The following is a 23,836-nucleotide window of genomic DNA, read 5'->3' as shown; positions in this document are numbered from 1 at the left end:
GGAGGGCACATATTATAGGGAGCACTGGGTGTTATATGCAAACAATGAATCATGGAGCACTATATCAAAAACTAATGATGTACTGTATGGTGACTAACATAACATCACAAAACAAAACAAAACAAAATAAAATAGAAAAAAATAAATAAATATATACAAATTTTGGAGATGATTCTGTTATATCCCTTTGAAATATGTTAAAAATATTTGAAAATTCAAAAGAAATATGACTTACCATTCTACCAAAAAGAAGTCATATATTTTAAAGTAGTCCAAATAAAGTTTCCAAAATGTTCTTTAAATTTATAAATAAATCAAAAAAATTACTTCAACTGCCATTTTAACTATTCTAGAGCGCTTTATATAAATACTAAAACATATTAAATATATAATTCCTCATGTGATACTGGTTTTCTTATTTGTTGAACTAAAAATCTTACAGAAATAGCTGTTAAATTCAATTAAAATGTGATTTTTTGGTATAATTAGTGACACCTCAAAAATTATATTATAAAATAGAATTTGAGGCCAATATGATTAAGTAAATGTAATTTGAATTATCAGTATTAATCTAAATATTAAAGTTTTGCTTATAAATAATATTCATTTCCAGAAATTCATATTTTAGGGTATCTTTATGTTTTAATAGAGGTTATAAACATCAGTGAACTGATTGAGTCAATCCAATTAACTATTTAAGGCATGTGAGTAGATAGCAAAGGCAACAAGAGTTAGCCCATGCACCATGTTTGATAAAATGCAAGAAAATACAAGAAAATATGAACTAAAAGTATTAACAGTTTATGGGTTTCATTAACCTAAAGACACAAATTAGGTCAAATTTATAATAATACCAGTCTCCATTTGCTATATTGGTGCAAAATCTATTAGGCTTTAACAGAGGATAATCCAGAGAATTCCCAGGACCCAAATACATTTCCTAGAATCTTTTCTGGTCACCATTACTACATGAGTATATTCTGACTACCCCTTAAGAAAGACAAAGAAATCATCCCCTCAGTTCCTTGCTTCTTAGGAAGTTGTCTTTCTAGATTTCCTCTTTATATTCCACATTTGAAAAGTTTGCAAGTCATTAAGTTCTGCCTTCACAATAACAACAAAAAAAAAGCTGAGTAGTTGAAAGCCAATGATTTTTCGTAGATTCATTAGAATATTGAGGTCACAGGTGTCAAAACAAAAATTCTACTGGACAGAATTAAACAAGCAAGGAAGACTTTCTTCAAAATTATTGAAATAGGGGAGAGAGACTAAACTCAACTCCACTGGAACAGAAAGCAGAATTTTTAAGTACTGGGGTGAGCAAGTGAAAAACCTGGGGGATATTATTCATAAAGTAAAAGTACTAGAAGAGGTTAATCAGTGGGATATGGTGGGCACATTAAATTATTCTGAGTTTGCCAATATTTTTCTGTGTAATTGGGCCTTCTGAGTTTGCTGTTTTGCACCCATCAAAGTTATACTCTGTACCCTCCTTCAGAAACTGAAAGATAGGGGTCCAACATCTTTTGATATTTATATTTTGTAGAGATGATTCCTAGGTCTTTAAGAAGGACATTACTGGAGCACCTGGGTGGCTCAGTTGGTTGTGTCTGCCTTCAGCTCAGGTCATGATCCCAGGGTCCTGGGATAGAGCCCTGCATCGGGCTCCTTGCTCAGTGGGGAGCCTGCTTCTCCCTCTCCTACTCCCCCTGCTTGTACGCTCTTTCTCTCTCTCTCTCTGTCAAATAAATAAATAAAATCTTAAAAAAACAAAAAGAGAAGGACATTATTGGGTTGTGAAATAGGCAAGAGTTTGGAAGAAGATTTATATTAATTACAAAGGAGCAAAACAAGAATTGACAGTTGTAAATATTCTAAAGTAAATTGTTTAAGGAAAGGGAGTTCAGAAATCTATAATAAGGAAGAAACCTGTCTAAAATTTAGATAGCTCAGGGGGACATTAAGGCTGTCTTGGTCACAAGAGAAACTATCACTCTGAAAATGTAGGAAACAAGAGAATACAAAAAGAGAAAGAGAGATCAGCTCTTCTGAAGCAGAAGCTGCTGAATCCAGTAACCTTGATAGACCACTTACATACTAACTGAAGAATTCTTGGAGGCAGTCTGTGTGTACTGGATGTCCTAGCTAACGCTATAAGACATGAAAATAAAATGAAAGGTATACAAATAAGGAGGGGAGAAAAAAAACTGTTTTTGTTCACAGATAACATGATTAGGTAGAAAACCTCAATGAATCAACAACAACAACAACAAAAAACTGTGGAATTAAGAATTAATTCTATTTAGTTTGCATAATACAATGTTAATAAACTAAAGTCAGTTGTTTTTTTATAACGAGCAATGAACAATTGAACAATTAAAATTTGAATTTAAAATCATAATACAATTTACATTAGCACCAAAATAAAGGAAATACATAGGTATAAAACCAACAAAATATGTACAAAATCTAAATGAAGAAAATAACAACTATGATGAGGGAGATCAAAGAATATAAATAAATCAAGGTGTTTTCATGGATGGGAAGACTCAATTTTGTTAATATCTCAATTCTTCTCAACTTTATGAAATCCCAATCAAAATTCCAGAAAGTTATTTTGTGGATATTGACTAATTCTCAAGTTTATTTTTATTCATTTATTTTTAATTCTCAAGTTTATATGGAGAGGTAAGATACTCAGAAGCACTGAAGCAATATTCATATGACTGAGAAGAGAATGTCCTTCCTGTATGAAATCCGACAGCAAAGAACATGAGAGTTCACTGATTCTTCATAGCTGAAATGAAAGACATCCCATATTTGTAGATTGGAACACTTAAATTCTTACAATATCCATGCTAACAGAAGTGATCCAAAGATTCTGTGTAATCTCTAACAAAATCCCAATGGCAACTTTTTTGTGGAAAAAGAGTAAAACATCTTACAATTCATATGGAATGTTAAGGGACTCTGAATAGCCATAACAAACTTGAACTAGAACAAAGCTGGAGGTTACATTACCTGATTTCAAAACACATTACAAAGCAAAAGCAATTAAGACTACATTTTATTGGCATAAAGGCAGATATATAGAACAATTGAAACAGAAAAGAGGGCGCCTGGGTGGCTCAGTTGGTTAAGCGACTGCCTTCAGCTCAGGTCATGATCCTGGAGTCCCTGGATCGAGTCCCGCATCGGGCTCTCTGCTCGGCAGGGAGCCTGCTTCTCCCTCTGACCCTCCCCCCTCTCATGTGCTCTCTCTCATTCTCTCTGTCTCAAATAAATAAATAAAATCTTTAAAAAAAAAAAAGAACAGAAAAGAAAGTCCAGAAGTGAACCTTTGCATATAAAAACAAATGATTTTTGACAAGGGTGTCAAGACCATTCAATGGGGAAAGAATCATCTCCTCAACAAACGGTGCTAGGAAAAATGGGTATCCCTGTGCAAAAGGATGAATTAGTACCCTTATACCATGCATAAAAATTAACTCAAAATGGATCAAAGGTGTAAGACCTAAAACTATAAAACACCTATAAGAAAATCTAAGGAACGATTTCAGGACATTTGATTTGCCAGTGATTTCTCAGATATGACACCAAAAGCACAGGCAAATTTTTAAAAAGTGGGCCTACAGCAAACTTTAAAGGAAGGATTAAAGGAAACAACAGAATGAAAAGACGACCTACAGAATGGGAGAAAGTAATTGCCAACCTTATATCTGATAAGAATTAATATGCAGAATATGTAAGGAAATTCTACAACTCAACAACAACAACAAATTAACTCACTTAAAAAATAGGCATATGACTTGAATACATATTTCTCCAAAAAAGATACACAAGTGATCTTTAAGCACATGAAAAGAGGTTTAATATTACTAATATCACCAACATTACTGCTAATTACCTCACAGGATGCTCTTATCAAAAGAACAGAAATTGGGCGCCTGGGTGGCTCAGTTGGTTGAGCGACTGCCTTCGGCTCAGGTCATGATCCTGGAGTCCCAGGATCGAGTCCTGCATCGGGCTCCCTGCTCAGCGGGGAGTCTGCTTCTCCCTCTGACCCTCCTCCCTCTCATGCTGTCTCTATCTCATTCTCTCTCAAATGAATAAATAAAATCTTTAAAAAAAAAGAACAGAAATTAATAAGGGTTGGTGAGAATACAGAGACATTGGAACCCTTGTGCACTGTTGGTGGGAAAGTTAAATGTTAAAGCCATTATGGAAAACAGTATGAAGTTTCCTCAACAATTTTTAAAAAGTAATAGAATAACTATATGATCCAGCAATCCTACTTCTGGATATATACCCAGAAGATTCAAAGCAAGATCTTGAGGGGTATCTGTGTACTTATGTTCATTGTAGTATTATCCACAATATCCAAGAGGTAGAAGCAACCCAAATGTTCATTAACAGATGAACGGATAAAGAAAATGTGAGGAGTGCCTGAATGGCTCAGTCCGTTAAGCATCTGACTCTTGATTTTGGCTAGGTAAAGATCTCAGAGTCGTGAGATTAAGGCCTGCGTCAGGCTCCATGCTGGGCACAGAGTCTGCTTGTCCTTCTCCCTCTGCTCCTCTCTCTCTCTCTCCAATAAATAAATAAAATCTTAAAAAAAAAAAAAGAAAGAAAATGGGGTGTATACATACAATGGAATATTATGCAGCCTTAAAAAATAAGGAAATCCTGGAACATACTACAACACTGATGATCCTTAAGATATTATTCAGTTGAGCAAAATAAGTTAATCACAAAAAGATAGATAACCATATAATTTCTCTCATAGGAAGTGTCTAAAATAGAAAAAAAAAGCATAGAAACATAAAGTAGGGGACGCCTGGGTAGCTCAGTCGGTTAAGCGTCTACCTTGGGCTCAGGTCGTGATCCTGGGGTCCTGGGATCAAGTCCGGCACTGGGCTCCTGGCTCAGTGGGAAGTCTGCTTCTCCCTCTGCCTGCCACTCCCCCTGCTTGTGCTCTCTCTCTCTCTCTCTGACAGATAAATAAATAAAATCTTTAAAAAAAAAAAAAAAGTAGAAAATTGGTTGCCAAGGGATGGGGAGACGGAAAAGGGTAGTTAGTATTTAGTGGTTATAGAGTTTCAGTGTTGCACATGAAAAGGTTCTGGAAATCTGTTGCACAATAATGTAAATATACTTTTTTTTTACTTTATTAAAATACTGAGTTTATTTCACATGTATGTTTTTGTCTCCCCACCATTTCCATTTGTCTGACCACCACTACTACTATATCCTATCATGATATTCCATACATACTTAAAAACCAAGCAAAGGGTGGAGTTCACCTTTAAAAACTAAACACATTTTGGACAACACATTCGTGGTAATGGAACACGGACATTTATCAGACATGGTAGGGAAAGTTCTCACTCTGCCTTATAAAAAGGATAGCCAGATATCAACTGTTACAGAAATGAAATAAGACTGAAAGTTTTAACAAACTGTTTAAACTCTTTTCTTTAAAAGACTTCCTCCACTGCCAGAGATCTTCCATAGCCTCTCGGTCAGTCATCCAGAAGCAATTATTCACATAATTGATGAACTTGGCTTCCACTATGGGAAGACAACCATCTTTTTCTATACTTGCTTGCATTTTTCCTTTAATGTCTTCTACAGAACTAGGTCATTTTGGTGTTTTGGGGAGTCTTTTCCTGTTTTTTTTTTTGTTTTTTGTTTTGAAATATTCTTGACCTTTTGATCTTGGTGTTGATGGTTTCGAGTCTTTTACATTCTGGTTTGATTTTTGTGCATTTATTGGCTGGAGTATCTCATATACATTTCTTTACTGGAGCCTTTTCTTCTGCTTCCTCCTCCTCATCATCATCTTCATCAGCAGCAAGTTTTACTATTTTCTGTGGAACCTTGCTACCACTTCCAGGGGCAGAATGCTTTCTGGATATACTAAGTGGTTCACATCTCTTCCTCTTCATCTTCTGGCTCTGCATCTTCCTCCAGAGCTAAGTGCTGTCCACTAATATGCACAGGCCCTGAACCACATCTCAACCGTAGGACCACAGGTGGTGTTATTTCAAAGTCCCCAAGGGAAACTGTTGGCTGTACAGACATTTTCAGAGTTGCCAGTGTGACTTTAATTGGACTGCCTTCATAATTCATTGCCTGTGCTTCAACAATGTGCATTTCATCCTTTGCACCAGCTCCTAAACTGACCTTTCTTTTTTTTTTTTTTAAGATTTTTATTTATTTGAGAGAGAGAGAGAGCATGAGAGGGGGGAGGGTCGGGAGGGTCAGAGGGAGAAGCAGACTCCCTGCCCAGCAGGGAGCCCGATATGGGACTCGATCCAGGGACTCCAGGATCATGACCTGAGCTGAAGGCAGTCGCTTAACCAACTGAGCCACCCAGGCGCCCTAAACTGACCTTTCTTAAAGATAACTGGTGCTCATTTTCATCATTATCCACCTTAAAGTGATAATCTTTGTCAGCCTTTAGTTCACAACCGAAAAGATAGTTCTGGGGCCTCTGGGGGCTCATGTCCATGTCCATCAAATCTTCCACAATTAGGTGGGAGAGAAGGTGGACAGAGATAAATGACCACTGTTCCACAGAATAGCTGTGCAGGATGGAATCACACCAGGGACAAATGTGAATATACTTAATACTACTGAACTATATATTTAAAAAGGGTAAGATGATAAACATTATATATTCTTTGCCACAACTTTTTAAAAAGTGGCAAAGACTGAGTAGACATTTATCAAAATAATGCATGTAAATGGTCAATACGCACATGAAAGAAAATGCTCAACATCACTCATTATTAGGGAAATATAAATCAAGCCACAATGAGCCACAATGAGATACCACTTTATACTCACTAGAATGTAACAAGTATGGTAAAGATGTCGAAAATTGTAACCTCATGCACTGTTACTAGATTGGACTGTAAAATGATGCAAATTGTGGAAAACAGTATGATGATCCTCAAAAAAATAAAAATATAATTGGTCATTTGATCCATCAATTCCACTTTGGGGCATATATGCCAAAATTGAAAACAGGGACTCACACAGATACTTTTTCTTTAATTTTATTTTATTATGTTATGTTAATCACTATACATTACATCATTAGTTTTTTATGTAGTGTTCCATGATTCATTGTTTGGGTACAACACCCAGTGCTCCATTCAATACGTGCCCTCTTTAATACCCATCACCAGGCCTACCCATCCCCCTACTCCCCTCCCCTCTAGAACCCTCAGTTTGTTTCTCAGAGTCCATAGTCTCTCATGGTTTGTCTCCCCCTCCGATTTCCCCCACTTCATTTTTCCCTTCCTACTATCTTCTTTTTTTTTTTTTTTTAACATATAATGTATTATTTGTTTCAGAGGTACAGGTCTGTGATTCAACAGTCTTACACAATTCACAGTGCTCACCATAGCACATAACCTCCCCAATGTCTTTCACCCAGCTACCCCATCCCTCCCACCCCCCACCTCTCCAGCAACCCGCAGTTTGTTTCCTGAGATTAAGACTTCCTCATATCAGTGAGTTCATATGATACATGTCTTTCTCTGACTTATTTCGCTTAGCATAATACCCTCTAGTTCCATCCATGTCATTGCAAATGGCAAGATTTCGGTTTTTTTGGATGGCTGCATAATGTTCCATTGTATATATATACCACATCTTCTACGACCCAGCAATTGCACTACTGGGTATTCACCCCAAAGATACAAATGTAGTGATCCAAAGGGGTACGTGCACCCCACTGTTTATAAGCAGCAATGTCCACAATAGCCAAACTATGGAAAGAGCCAAGATGTCCATCAACAGATGAATGGATAAAGAATATGTGGTATATATACACACAGATACTTTTATAACTATATTCATAACAACATTATTCAGAAAATTCAGAAAGTGGAAAGGAAGCAACCCAAGTGTCCATTGAATGATAAATGAATAAACAAAATGTGGCACGTACTCTCAATGAAATATTATTCAGTCTTAAAAAGGAAGGAAATTCTAATTCATGCTACAATATGGATAAACCTTGAAGACTTAAAATAAGTGAAGTAAGTCAGCCACTAAAAGATAAACATTGTATGATTTTCCTTGTAGGGGGTTCTTAGAGTGGTCAAATTCATAGACACAAAGAGTAGAATAGAAGTTACTCTGGGCTAAATGTAAAGGGAAATAAGTTACTGCTTAAAGGATACAGAGTGTCTATTTGGGATGATAAAAAATTAATTGAAAAAGATAGTGGTAATGGTCACACAACATTGTTCATGTGCTTAATGTTACTAAATTGTATACTTATAAATGGTTAAAATGGTAGATATTATGTTATTTTACCACAATTAAAAAATGGAAACAGGAGGTGCCTGGGTGGCTCAGTTGGTTAAGCATCTGCCTTCAGCTCAGGTCATGATCTCAGGGTCCTGGGATGGAGCCCTGTGTAGGGCTCCCTGCTAAGTAGGGAGTCTGTTTCTCCCTCTCCCTCTGCCCCCCCCCATGCTCTCTCTCTCTCTCTCAAATAAAAAATAAAATCTTTTTAAAAATGGAAATGAATATGAGTTTATTATGGGGCCTCTTTATGACAGGAGGACTAAAGAAGGTATTATATAAGCTAGACAATAAAACATTTTAGAAGAGAGGAAGTGAATCGACAAGGAAGTTTATGTGGGGAAGGAAAATATGTAACGAAACAGTGATAAGTGTGATTTGAAATATGTGAGAAGTGTCAGAATAAACTATGGAATCAATTCTACAGATAATGAGAGGAAGCTGAACCACATAGCTTTAATTGTTGGACAGAATGTCTGCTCGCTGGGGCACCTGGGTGGCTCAGTCGGTTAAGACCCTGCCTTCGGCTCCAGTCACGATCCCAGGGTCCTGGGATCGAGCTCCATGTCGTGCTCCCTGCTCAGCGGGGAGTCTGCTTCTCCCTGTCCTCCACCCCGCCGTCCCTGCTCATGTTCTCTCTCTCATTCACTCTCTCTCTCAAATAAATAATAAAAAAAAAGAATGCTCACAATAGTACATTTATTTGTTTGCTTGATATTGTCCTTTGATTTTGCATAAATGTTTTCTACACTATATGCTTTAGTATATTTAATAATAAGGTATACATTCAGTCAGTATTTAGCAACTGTTTCTTTGTGTCCTTTCTTTCTTTCTTTCTTTCTTTCTTTCTTTCTTTCTTTCTTTCTTTCTTTCTTTCTTTCTTCTTAGTTTTGATGACATTTCTCTACTTCTCTGAGATCAGAAGCAGTAATCAGCAATCAGGGCAGAGATACTTGGTATTTGGAGGACAGGGTCCTTTTTGTGCACCCTGGCTCCCACAAGCTCTGTGGCCAAGCTGCTTCTGGAATACTTGCTGAGCTGCTACTATGGCTAAAGGGGTTCAGGATGGGTAGGTGCTACTATGCTAAGAGCTGAAATTGAAATTAACTTCTGTTTACCATACAAGCCTTCTCCTGGAAATTCTAAGCCTTCAGTAGACTCAGGTTCTAATAGAATTACATTAGGCAGATTCTGCCATTGCAATGTTATCTCAGGAGGGAGACATTCCTGGTGCTTCCTACTCTGCCATTTTCACAGAGAATTATATATGTAATTTTTGTTATGGGGGGAGGGGCAGAAGGGGAGGGAGAATATGAATATATATAATTATATATATAACTATAATTATATATATCTCACATATACACACATATATATGCACATACATATATGTGTGTGCATGTATACATGTATGTATCCATATATGGCATATACATATATGTATGTGTGTGTACAGAAAGATCTATATATGTATGCAGGTATTTATATATATATATATATATATATAAGATATCTTTAAACTGCTAAAGGTAATTTAGAGAGTGAGGGGAAATTTGGAGGAATATAATATAGATCCTAAAATTTCTTGAAATGTAAGTCAATCAAGTAGTACATTCTATATGTGGGATACATATTTTCTAACAGCTAGAAGAAATGAGATAATTTGGCAATATGTCAATGAATTTAGGTCATGAAAATCCAGGATTATTTATTAAATATTTGAATTTGGGTTTGTATTTGTATGTAACCCTCTGATTATGTATTGTTTAATCAAGTTGATCAAAGAAGAGGCACCTAACTATAAGTGGAGATCATTTTATGATGCATTTTTATTTTTGTCCTTGGGGAATATGATGGTGTGATTCCACATACTGAATTTCCAGCTTCCATATAAATTTCCCTATTATTGCTGGATAACTTTTGTTTGTTGCTTTCCCTCCTTTTTTTGAGTATTTATTTTATGCTAACATTTTTACAGCCTATTGAATGACTATCAACACATAGGTCAGTTAAACGTGTCCATAGAGCACAGAATATGCTGCTAGAAAATATTTTGGAGATGTGCCTAGTCACTATTTACATTGGCACTTGCAGTCTGCAGTATAATCAAAATGAGTTAATGTAATGTTGTACTAAGTAAGCAGGTGGCTTAATTTTGCAGGAATTAAGTAGTCAGTAAAATAGGGAATTTGAATTTGGTCCATAAGCACAGGAGTTGCTTTAGTTTAGCAATGTTGGCAAACTTGGAAAGGACAGCAGGATTTGTGTGTGTGTGTGTACATAAATGAATATGAATATGAACTTGTTAGAAAATCTCTCAATATTGGAAAACAGATCATATCTTGATGATTGAAAGAAATGCTAATATTACTATGGAATTTTTTTCTTCCATCAGATGAAACAAATTGAAAATATAGATTCAAAAATGTTTTAAGTACATTCATATATTTTATTTATAATTTTATCTCTAATAGAATATATAGTAAAGGTATATCTCAACAACTGACTTTACCATAAGACTAAAAAATATATATTAGACTGATGCTTATATGCATAGTGAAATGTGTACTTTATATGCCTCATCTTATTTATTTTTTCCAACATCTTTATAAAATACTAACTCTTAATTTATTATGGGGAAAGTACAATGTGTTTAGTTGAAGCAGTGTAGTCAAAATCAAGTACCTAATAAATTGTCCAGCTAGGATTTCAAGGCAGTCTTTCTTATATCAAGGTTATGTGCTTGAAAAATTGCTAATGCTCCCATTTACTTAAGGAAAAACATCAAGGGGACGGATGAAGGTTGAGGAGGGCAGTGCTTATTCTGTCTTGACCTGGAAGAATTTGCTGAAGTAACATTTACATTTAGAAAAAAAGGAACATTATATTTCTAAGCTGAGATGGGGAGGGAGCAATAGAGAATATTATGAACAGAGAAATTATTATAAGCAGAGATATGCAGGTTCATAGTTTTTTAGGAGACATGCCACACAGTCCAAACATATTTTGTAAGGTAATTTAGAGTCAGAATGTTAAGGGCTTTCATTGAACTTCTGAGATGAAACTTGAATTGTATCATATAGGAAATTACAAGGGATTTAGTAAAGGAAAATAGACTCCCCATCATAAATCATAATTTCATAATCTGTTCCTTTTGAAGTACGATAAAATGTTATATATAAAATATATATATATATATACACACACACATATATGTATATCCATAGTATATATGTTGATTTATTTACCCCACAAGATTTCAGTTACATTGGATTCAAGCAATTGCATTAATTTGGATGTTGTTTTATTAAGGGCGGTGTTGAGATGTTGTGTCAATTAAGTCCACTCACATATATGTTTTTTCCCCTCCACATCTTTGCTACAAGAGACCCATCTATCCTATGTTTATAGCACTGATCCAAATTGTTCTTTTAATTCTACATCTCAATCATTTTTATGATTTATTATTTTCTAGAAGGAACTAAAATGAAAATCCAGCAAGTTAAAAAGGTCAAAGGCTGGGCACCTGGGTGGCTCAGTCGTTAAGCGTCTGCCTTCGGCTCGGGTCATGGTCCCAGGGTCCTGGGATTGAGCCCCGTGTCGGTCTCTCTGCTCAGCGGGGAGCCTGCTTCTTCTTCTCCCTCTCCCACTCCCCCTGCTTGTGTTCCCTCTCTCTCCGTGTCTCTCTCTTTCAAATAAATAAATAAAATCTTCAAAAAAAAAAAGGTCAAAGGCTTTTGAATCAGAATTTGTTAAGATTCTTGCCTAAGCCCACACTTTGAACAAGATAGTTAACTCTCCAAAATATCCATTTATTATCTATCAAGTAGTGGGGAATTTAGTTCTAATACATGATGTTGCTGTGAGAACAATGTAAGAAGGAGAACACACAGCATTAGTTTCTTTTTTTTTTTTTTTTTTTAAGGATTATTAGTTTCTATCTTTCCACCGTGCTTACTCCTGGTCATTATTTTGAACTGGAATCAACAATCATTGAGTTTGGCTAGAACATACTGCACCACATGTAGCAGCTTAATTTGGGTTTGATCTAGATAGTCAAGGCCAAATATGAGGTTTTGTTAGATCAAGGTCATAAACAGAGCTTGAATCATTATTTAAAGCCTCTCCCATCATTGGTAATATAGTTACGGGGTTTCAGAGGCATAGTGTTCATCAAGGTACAGTTTGATAGTAGTAACAAAATGTGTCGGTGTTGTTCTCAATTTTCAATTCCTTTCAGGTACTCCAAAACCAGTCTTTGAAAAGGAATAGGGCTTTAGCATCCCAAACTGTACTGAATACTGAACTCATGTAGTGAACTTCTAAAACTATGGATGACAAGCCCGTATCAATTAAATCTGTATGTCTGCAGGTAAAAGCCAAGAATAAATATCAATATTTTTAAAAAAATTTTATTTATTCATTTGAGAGAAAGAGAGCACACAGGTGGGGGCAGAGAAGAGGGAGAAGCAGACTCTCTGTTCAGCAGGGAGCCTGACACAGGGCTCCATTCCAGGACCCTGAGATCATGACCTGAGCCGAAGCAGATGCTTAACTGACTGAGCCAACCAGGAAGCCCTCAATATTTTAGAGACCCTTCTCTCCCTCCTCCTCCTGGTGATCCCACTGTACAGCAAAGTTTAAGAATCACTGGCTTTGGGTTATGTTCTCTTTCAAATTGAGGTTCAAACTAAGATTTTTATATGTAGCCCAAAAACCAAATTAAATTAAATTTAGTCAAGCAATAAAATAAACAAAAATGATCTAGTTGTTTAGTTTTAATTATCAGCTGCTGATAAAGATTATAAATTGTCTTCAAACATTTGCAAGTGTGATTATTTATTGTCTAATGTGTGAAATAACATAAATCTTACATTACTGCATTTCTGTAATTGTAAACACAAATTTTTAGCTTTCAGAGTTTGGCTTCAAAAATGGAGAAGGGGCATAAGTGGCAGAAATTTAATGCAGATATCTAAGGATTCTCTCCCTGTCAGTTTTCTCATTGAAGATGCAATGTTTCCTGGGTTTTATTCTTCCATCAAATCCAACAGAAGGCATGATGACATATAATCATCACCGTTCAGCTTAAATGGCTTTTAACTGCATTCAGCAGGACTTTCTATTAAACTTGTGTAATAAACTCCATTATCAAGTAGATATTACCAGAAATTGTTATCACTAACTCAAGTTGTATTATTTTGTGAATTCTAGTATATCTCATTTTATGATACTTGATTCCACTTAAATTATTTTCTTCTCTTGAAACATTTCTCTAACACTACCATCACTTTGTTGTCAACTGTAACAGCCTTGTTCATTACACATATTACTGCAATTTGTTATTATTTAGGTAGCATTTACTATTGCTGAAGAATTACAAGTTTTACCCTTATCACTTAGTTTTATAAGCTATATGTGTATATAAGTCATATATATATAAGCTTCTTTGGTATGTCATACAGTTTCTCTTCACTCAATGAGCTGTTGACAAGATGTAGACATTGTGTCAGGAAATAGATCTATCACACAAAATAACCCAATTGCCTGCTTAATGATAAACAAGCTGAAGAGAAAATAGTGAAAGCATAGCTCAAGTAATCATGCCCAATCATGATCGTTATGTAGGATGCCTTTTTATAAGAGTGCTAAGTGGTTTTCTTTCTCCCTTTTTTCTTTTTATAGTATGATGTCAGTATACATATGCTATTAGAAAAAATTTACCATACATATTACTCTAGCAATATGCATTTATTAATTATTTGCAATAAGGACCAAGAATAATAGCATGATGACATAATAATCTAACTATATCCTATATTTTATTTTATATAACTTATATTGCATAAGAATTTAAGCCCAGTCACAATGTTGCCATCAAACACCACTGGCAAAATATAAGCTCATAATACAGCTTGGATAAATAATTAAAATTTACTATCAAGTTAATTTGAAAAAGCACTTGCACAGTCAGATCATGCTGGTTTTATGAACTGTTTATGCAGCAGTGGGGGAACTTTACAAAATCTATGTACATTCTGAATAAAAACATTAAGTATTCATGAAGTTATTGTGTGGTGTGTCTGGCAATACAGTATGCATACATTTATGTGAATATATAAATTGAACTCAGTGGTTTAAATATAAAACAAATATTGCTTACTATTTACAAAAGAACAGTTGATGCAAATACTAGAAAATTTAAGTTTTTAAAAGTAACCAGATGTAGAAAAAAATTGATGGCATATACTACACAATAATTCTAGGAGGTTACTAATTTCCCAATATTTTTACAAGAAGAAATCCTTCAATTTAATCTATTCTTGTTGCTTTTTGGTGCTCAGTGTAATCCAGTAACTGTCTGAAAAATATGCATGTAATTCTTAACTGATTGTTGATGCATAGCCAAAAATGTATATTCACACGAAACAAATTCCTGCATTTTAAAATCATGTCTTAACAAAATCATGTCCTATGCATTATCCATAAACAACACTTTTGGAAAATTCAGACTTAATCTTTTCTGTTTAAAGTTGATCCAGACCTCCTTCTGCATTTTCAGACTTCATTTATATTATACTTATTGTCTACAGAAGCATTGAGATTTTTTGAGATTCTCCAAATACTTTCTCTTCATTACTCACGTCTTCCTGAGTGACAAATTTCAGAGAATCACATAATAACGTCTTAAACTTCTCTTTGTTCCTGTATCATTTACCACTTTGCATAGTGCCTGATGGGATGAGGTATGCATTCTATATATTGTTTTCAAAGTAATACCAACCCCTACACACATCACCCATCAATCTGAATTAAGTCACTATAGCATCTCCTGTGATCTAAATGAATTTTTAACCTATTACTAACACTACTACTGCAAGGCTAATATAGATTACAGTTCCAAGTCAAAATAATTTTATGCCAAAATTACTTTCCATTCTACTTCTTTAATAACTCTTTGAGATTACTAGAATCACTCTCTGTGGAGAAGTGATTCTTGTAGCATCTATAGAAGTTGAATCCATCACTTTAATTTTATTCGCGTGAAGTATGATCCATTCAGATAACAAGGCAATAATATAAAGTGTGCTACAACAAAAAGTATGATATGCAGAAAAAGTATTACCTCAGTGACTAGTGCTGGCCACTTGTTATCAGTTTGTTCCAACCACTGTTCATAGTATTGACTTCAGTTTTCTGTATCATTGAGACAATTTATTAAAGTATCTTTCTTTATCTTAATGCTAATAGAGAAGCTCAGGCATTTCTGCTAAACAACTACTTGATCCATTTTTGTTTTTCTTGTTTGTTTTTGAGAGAAAAATCTCCTTTCAAACCCATTAAAAATGATATGAAGATGTTTATCAGAAGAAAATACAACATTCAGTTACTATCAACTTTATTTAGTCAATCCTTCTGGGTACATTTAAATCCTTGTATAAAACTTGTAATGAAAGGTTCTGACTGGTAAATTTGATAACCTCATAAATGAGAATTCTAGTAAAGCCTTTTTATAATTGGAAAAAAAAACATTTTAATTAAATAATTTGTAAACTTTTTTGAAAATTCAAAGACAAAACTAGTATAAGGAAATTCAATATGTTGTTAACAAGTTATCCTCATCACAAGGACCCTGATAAAAGGGAGACTAGAGAGTTTGAGATGAAGAGGGGACAGGATGGTCGAAGCAGTGGTGAGAGAGATTTGAAGATATTGCATGGTTGACCTTGAAAATGGAGAAAGGGATTTATGAGCGAAGGATACAGGAGGCCTTTGAAGTCTGGAAAAGATAAGAAAAGAAGCTCTCTCTTAGGGTTTCCACAACATAGCTTGCCAATACATGGACTTTAGGTGTTTTGACCTCTATAATTCAAAGATACTAACTTTGTGTTGTTTTAAGTCACCAAGTTTATTGTTTGTTACAGCAACAATAGAAAATTAATACCCTGAAAAAGCATTTTGCCATTGTTTATAAGGTGAGAAATAAATTTGTTTAAAAGGTTTTATTTATAATTCTAGCTTTTACTTAGCATTTTCTATGAGCCATTTCTGTGTGAATCACATATCTCGATATTCCATAAACAAAGAGATAAAATTTACCCAGGTTTCCTTTTTGTAGCAGTTTGTTCTAATACCAATTAATAGAACTGAAATACAGTTTGTTATTTAAATATGTTTATTATGTTTACTTTTTATAATTGAAATAGGATAAAAGTGCCTCTTTATTAGACAGATGTTTAGTTGTTTTAATTACTCTTGGGTCTTAGTTAGAAAACCTAATCCTGACCCTAATCATAAATATTCTTGGTGGTATGGTGAGCTTTTATCAGTGACTTTTAAACATTCCTCAAATTCTGCAATTCTCAGATTTTTACAAGATAAACAATTATTTTCAGTCTCAATTTAGTATATTAAAATTTGATCTCAGAAACTATTAAGAGTATTCGTTAATGCTCTTTACCATATAAGCCCTGCACCCTTCCTTCTGGGAACATAATGGGATTGTATTCCCCAACTCTTTTGAAGATAAGCATGGTCATTCCATTGGCCAATAAAAAGTGAGAATAAGAAATAGCTGTCTGTATACTATTGAAACTTTAAGTGCCAGTACACATCTCCCTGTCTAGACACAGGTGAATACTTGTGTGGACATGGGGCCTCCATTAGCCTCCATTCCTTTGTCACCTGCCTGTCCCTTTTTAGGCATGTGGTGTAAACAAGAAATAAACTTTGGTGTTTTTGGCCAGTGAGATATTGGGTTATATTTTATAAACTACAACATTACAATCTAACCTGATTGATATATTATTACCTACAAATACCAAAACTAATTTCAATGATAAAAAAACTACAGCATACTTAATCACTATGTTTTTTATTTTTACTCTCATTGGTTTTGTCCACCATCATTATGAGATCTATATTCAATTTTGGGGATAGGGTGATAAATAGCTGTATCCTGATTATCTATAAATACAGATTCTCTAGAAAGGAATACATTTTAAATAATTCCTAAAATCAACTCAATTTCTGTTCGTAAATTTAATTTCCTGCCTAAAAATTATATCCCCAGGGCATACCAGCTTGATAATAAGTTTGGTTCAGCCAGTGTGCCACACAGGTTTGCTCTTGGATTTGACATAAGGAACTTGCAAGGAGAGAATATCTGCTTGATCTTCAAATGCAAAAGTGTAAATTTTAAAGTTATTTGAAAGGAGAAAATTTGAAAAGAATTTTATTGGAATAAGAATATGATCTTTCTCCTTGTTTACAACCTTATTCTATTCTTAAATTTTTGTCAAGCTATGGAGCCCCCACAATATTAAATTCTCTCCATCATATTCAGTGATTTAATGTTTTACCCTTGAATGCTTCATTTCTACAACAGGTGAGTAATGTGTGAGCCTCGGGCAAAGCTCTAGCTTCCTTCTTTCCAAACTACTTTACCATTTCCCTCTCTCCAAATACACTGAAGCACACAATCTCTTGTTCACACACACACACATACATACACATATACACATAGAGAAATTTATGACTATACACATATAAATTTATGACTATCTCCATTTGTCATTAAGAATTTTATATGATGCCGCAAAAGAAGCTCCAGTTGAATATTATATAGATAATAATACTTAACTGAAATGGTCGATTATATGCTCTTGTGTTTTAATATACATAAAATTTACAATATTGTTCTAAGATTACCTAAAACAAACTAAATTTTTTAACCATTTTGGGGTCTTACAACATACACTCATCCCATCTATATAGGAAAAAAAAATCATGTCAGTTTATGACATAACTGTTTTCCCACTTCATTCTTACTAATTTGCACAGTTCCAAATCTTCATTTCCCCACACTAAATGTTTCTTGTCAAATTATATTTTTGATATTGCACTGGTCCACCTACTCCCCACATCATGTGTCCATCCACTTCCCATCATCACTGAGTAATGATGTCAGAAGTTCCAATGTGGATTTATTTTAGAATAGTTTTATTGTGCTATAACTCACATGCCAAACTATACACCTTTTAAAAGTGTGCAATTCAGGGGGCACCTAGGTGACTCAGTTGGTTAAGCGTAAGGTCTTGATTTCGGCTTAGGTCCTGAGACGGAGCCCTGAAGCTGGGCTCCGGGCTGGGTGTGGAGCCTGCTTAAGACTCTCCTGTCCCTCAGCCCCTCCCCACTGCTCTCATACATGCCTTCCTGCTCTCTCTCTCTCCCCTTAAAAAAAAAAAAAAAAAAAAAAAAAGGACATTTCAGTGGTTTTTAGTGAGTTTGTGTGATAATCATTACTATCTAACTTTAGAACGTTTTATCATTTTTCCTAAAAGCCCCATACACATTAGTACTCATTTCCCATCACAGTAGCTCCCCACCCTTCACAGCTTGCTTTTTGTGGTTTTAGTTACCTGAGATCAACAGTGATTCTGAAGCAGATGACTCTTCTGACATATGGTCAGTAGGTCAGTAGCATCACAGTGCATGTATCATTCCCCTCACTTTATCTCATCATATAGGCCCTTTGTCATCTCACATCATCACAGGAAGGGTGAATACAGTAAAATATGATTATTTTGAGAAAGATTACATTCACATAACTTTTAACACAGTATATTGCTAAAATTGTTATATTTTATTACTATTGATGTTAATCTCTTGCTCTGCTTCACTTATTAATTAAACTTTATCATTGGTATGTAAGTACATGAAATAAGAGTATCTGTAGGGCTCGGTACATCCATGGTTTCAGGTATCCATTGGGGGTCTTGGAATGTATCCCCCATGGATAAGGGCGCAGTACTGTACTCTCTTGCAAACCAGCCTTGGCAACCACTAATCTACTCTCTCTTTGGATTTGTCTATCCTGGACTTTTCACATAAAAGAACTCATGGGCAACTGTAAAATTGAAAGGAAGTAGGCAAATACACTAGGTACTTAAAAGCAAGTTCATACTATAGTAAAAAAAAAAGTTTAAAAAATTAACAAAACATTAGTGTTCCACTTATAGTAGACTTTACCTACATAAACAGTTGATTCCATTTATATTTTCTGTTCTGCAACCTGAAGTCTTTAAAATAAGAAATAATTCCAGACATTAAATCAATGAGAAGAAAAGATTCTGTATGAATAGGTAAGGACACAGATTTTACTAAACCTTAAAGTCTATAATAATTAACTTATCAGTTATTGTGGTAGACTTTAATGGAACAGTTATAGAACTAAATACTTCCATGGGACAACTAATGGGAGATAGATCTTTTGATAGTCCTTATAACAAATTTCATACAATATTCAAATACTATCATGTGATTTTTCCTATGATAAACTATTGCTATTTAGGCTTAGCAGAATTTAATTTTGTCTTTTCCAATTTATTCATATATATTTTAATAAAACAAAGAGATAACTTTCTAGGAATGTTTAAAAGGAAAGACATTGGAATTTTAACCCAAAGATTAATTTATATTTTTAAATGATTAGAATTAGTTATTTGGAAAACTGGCTACATAGAATCATTCTTTACAGTGCTCTGCATAATGATGCAATAAACAATAAAAATCACATATGAAGTAAAATATTATATTTACTCTGTTTATTCTGAGTTATCCATCATGAAGTTTGAATATTTTGTAAGAAGAAAAAACTTTCAGAGAAGTCTTAGTTTCACAAAAAAAGTTAACAGGAAAATTATGCTTTTCTGATGAGTTGAGTAATATGAATAAGTTATTTGCCCTTAAAGTAGCAGAAAGAATTAATTTTTGAGCACAATGAAATTAAAGGGTTTTAGTTTGCCTGATCTGAACAAAGTAAGATAAATTTTTAATACAGTGAATTAATTAGGCACGTAATGAGAAATAGAATATATAATATTTCTAATTCAGATAAATAGCAAAATAGCCCAGATCCTAAAAGAAATAAATATCATTCATCATAGACATACCTTAAATTATGTTTATTGGAAAATATTAATGGCAACAGATATAACAGAATGTTAGATGAATTCTATTGCTGATTTAGTTTCAAGAAATTACATTTCATTTTGACCCTCATCTGTAACTTTCTGTGGAGTTAATCTTAGGACATTACTCATTTTTGAAGGTGTTAATGTACCATAAAGGATTTGTATTATCATTAGACATACTATCTATGCCAGGTGTTACATGTTCTCTGCATCTGCCCTGAAGTTCATTTAACAGCTTATAAATCTTTATGTCCATATGATGTGTTTCTGTGATCACTTGCATCCTTAAAAAGTTTCTGAAACATATAAAATTGTTATTTTTAAACTTTTTTTACATAACACAATACTTATGGATTAATTTTAATACTTTGGTTTTCATAATATTTAGTTTCGTTGTTTGAGCAACTTTCAGTATATATGCATATACATATATGAAGAATATAGTATGTTAACATGCAATATGATACAGTGACTCAGGATCTAATCCTTGGAGTTAAAAACACTTTATGTCTCCCAGACTCAATATCCTAATCTACAGACCATTGTATTTGAGCGGGATTATTTATAAGCAGTAGCATTTTGGGGGGAAATTTTTGGTTTTATTATCATTACTAAATTGCATACTATTAGGTCACATAAAATGATGAATGATGTTTTATTTCATATATTAAATAGATTCTTCAGCCAATCACAGATACACTCTACAAAAATATATTTCTTTTATTTACATTTATTTTACATTTCATATCTTATGACAAGTATACTTAAATATACATCTTTTTGTGCCAATTGAGTAGAATTTGTATTAACCAGTTAAAGAAATCGAGTCAAAGAAATTTTTATAGAATTTGATCACTTAACTACTTAAGCAAGAGGCTAAGGAAAATATTTAATTTAATTAATTAATTAATTAAATTGATTAATTAAAACTTTTTCTAAATAAAATTATGTCAAAGACAGGCTAACATCTATATCTAAAGATACAAAACAATTTGACAAATCCTATTTTTTGACAAATCCTACTTTAAAATAAAAGACAGATACTGAATTTTAGTCTTTATAATTTATTAATTTGTTAACAATCCTTTAAAATCTGTTTCATAACCCATTGTAAGAGTTAAGCAGTTTTCTCATAATACAGTAATTTTTGTAGTTGCCTGGCATGCTTATTGAAAAAACACATTTCTGGGGGCACCTGGGTGGCTCAGTCATTAAGCGTCTGCTTTGGGCTCAGGTCATGATCCCAGGGTACTGGGATCGAGCCCTGCATCGGGCTCCCTGTTCCACAGGAAGCCTGCTTCTCCCTCTCCCACTCCCCCTGCTTGTGTTCCCTCTCTCTCTGTGTATCTGTCAAATAAATAAATAAAATCTTAAAAAAAAAAAAAAACCACATTTCTGGATACCACAGTATACCCACTGAATCAGAATGACATTTGACAATTCTCTTCCCTATCTCCCTTCCACTTTCCCTTTTTCCTTCCCTCCCCCTCTGTCCCTCTCTTTCTCTTTTTTCTTTCCTTCTCTCCTTTTTCTTTCTTTCTACAAAATAACTCTGTGGTTCTTAACCAACAACAATATTTAGGAAAACTGCAGATTTAACATTGGAATGTTTAGAGTTTAGGCAATAACATCTGGCTTTATGTAGTACATTTAATTAGTTAGAAAAAGTTGTATACATCTTTGGGCCATGGCCCATAACACTTTAAAAAATTGTCTATCTTTATCTTATATTGATGATTACAATAGACTCATTTTAAGACTGTAGCTCGACTTTTTTACAAGTATAGCAGGCATTCAGAAACATGTTATTCACTGACTCTACTTTTCCATCAGATTTTTAAAATTACAAATAAGACACAGAGCCTCAATATGGTAATATATTGTTTTAGCAGGTATCTAGATAAAATTGAGATGCAGTTTCTGCCCTTACTTTTTTTTTTTTTTTTAAAGATTTTATTTATTTATTTGACAGGGAGAGCGAGAGAGCACAAGCAGGGGGAACAGTAGAGGGAGAGGGAGAAGCAGGCTCCCCGCCAAGCAGGGAGCCCGATGCGGGGCTCAATCCCAGGACCCTGAGATCATGACCTGAGCTGAAGGCAGACGCTTAACGACTGAGCCACCCAGGCGCCCGTTTCTGTCCTTACTTTGTTAGGTATTTGTTTTTTACAGTATCAGAAGGAGAAAATCAGGCATAATATCTCTCAGAAAACATTTAAGGAAAGCAACATTTCGGTATATATTTAAACTAGTATGAGTGAGTAGCATGTTTCTAGTGCTTTATGTATGTTTACTCATTTAATTCCTGCAATAACTCTATATGTAGAAACTAATGTCTGTTTTCAAAGATGAGGGAACTGGGGTACCTCATGCCTCTCTCTCAGTCTAATGTTGTCTGCATTGAAGATATCAGGAGAAATACGTGTAAAGTCTTTGGCCTTAATCTGTTTATCCCTGAGTCGTTTGATCATTTTGTTCAGAGTTTTTGTTAATCCCTTTTGTACCTATTTGGGATCTAGGAGCAGTAGTTTGTCCTGTTCCTTAAGGCTCTTGTCTGTCTCCTTCTTAATTATTGAATCTGCCGATTCCTTCTTAAGCCCATCTCTTTCTTGTAATATCTTGCTCAACATATTCAGTAACAACTGGCACATATTTTTAACCTTCTGTTTTCCAACTTTTTCCCTTAAAGCTCCCGACTGAGTGAAGAAACAATGTCGTTTTTTTTTTTCTACTTAGAACATACAGCAGTATTACTAAATATTTTTCTCACTACCTGATACAGATAATCATCTTCAACATTCAAGAATAATTTTTTCACAGATGTCCTCTTAGATACTAGGCCAAGTGTTACTGCTTTTGAGAGCTACACCCTTCTTTTGGTCTAATTTCTTTATTGCTTTTACTCATATTTTACATGACGGAACTGGCCTCATGACTAACCCAAATTCACTAGAAGCTAGGAAATTTAGAGGAATGGATGGGAATTCTCTGAGCACTAAGAGTATTATCCACACTACATTATCCGCTTTCTTTTTTAACTTCTTTCTTTTTCCTTCCTCAATAACGGAAGAATAAAAGAAAGAGCAGGACAGAAGAGAGGATCAAATCTGCTTAAGAATGAAGACTGGAGGGTGCCTGGGTGGCTCAGTCGTTAAGCCTCTGCCTTCGGCTCAGGTCATGATCCCAGGGTCCTGGGATCGAGTCCCACATCGGGCTCCCTGCTCTGCGGGAAGCCTGCTTCTCCCTCTCCCACTCCCCCTGCTTGTGTTCCTGCTCTTGCTATCTCTCTCTCTGTCAAATTAATAAATAAAATCTTAAAAAAAAAAAAAAGAATGAAGACTGGTTTCCCAAGGAAATGTTTTTAAGTTGGGGTTACTTAGGGGAAGTTGTGCAGAAGTAATAGAATGTAAGCTCAGACTTGAAAGATGAACATTTTCTCAGATAGAAAGGCTTGATAGAGTAATGATTTCCAAAATTCGTTCATCAAAATCTTGAGTTTCTTTTTTATAAGTATAAACACCAGTTTCCATCCTAGATGC

At 34.5% G+C, this 23,836-nt stretch overlaps 1 pseudogene; it reads right to left on the bottom strand.

The window, feature by feature from the left end:
* Window positions 1-5,416: 5,416 nt before the first annotated feature.
* On the bottom strand, window positions 5,417-22,768 carry LOC123839233 (nucleophosmin-like; annotated as a pseudogene).
* Between the last annotated feature and the right edge of the window lie 1,068 nt (window positions 22,769-23,836).

The sequence above is a fragment of the Mirounga angustirostris genome, unplaced genomic scaffold (genome assembly GCF_029215605.1).
Source record: "Mirounga angustirostris isolate CCGP_5_RB_7025 unplaced genomic scaffold, mMirAng1.0.hap1 SCAF_3, whole genome shotgun sequence".
NCBI classification, from domain to species: Eukaryota; Metazoa; Chordata; class Mammalia; order Carnivora; family Phocidae; genus Mirounga; species Mirounga angustirostris.
Note: the sequence above shows the minus strand (reverse complement) of the source record. Positions and strands in the feature narration are given on the sequence as shown.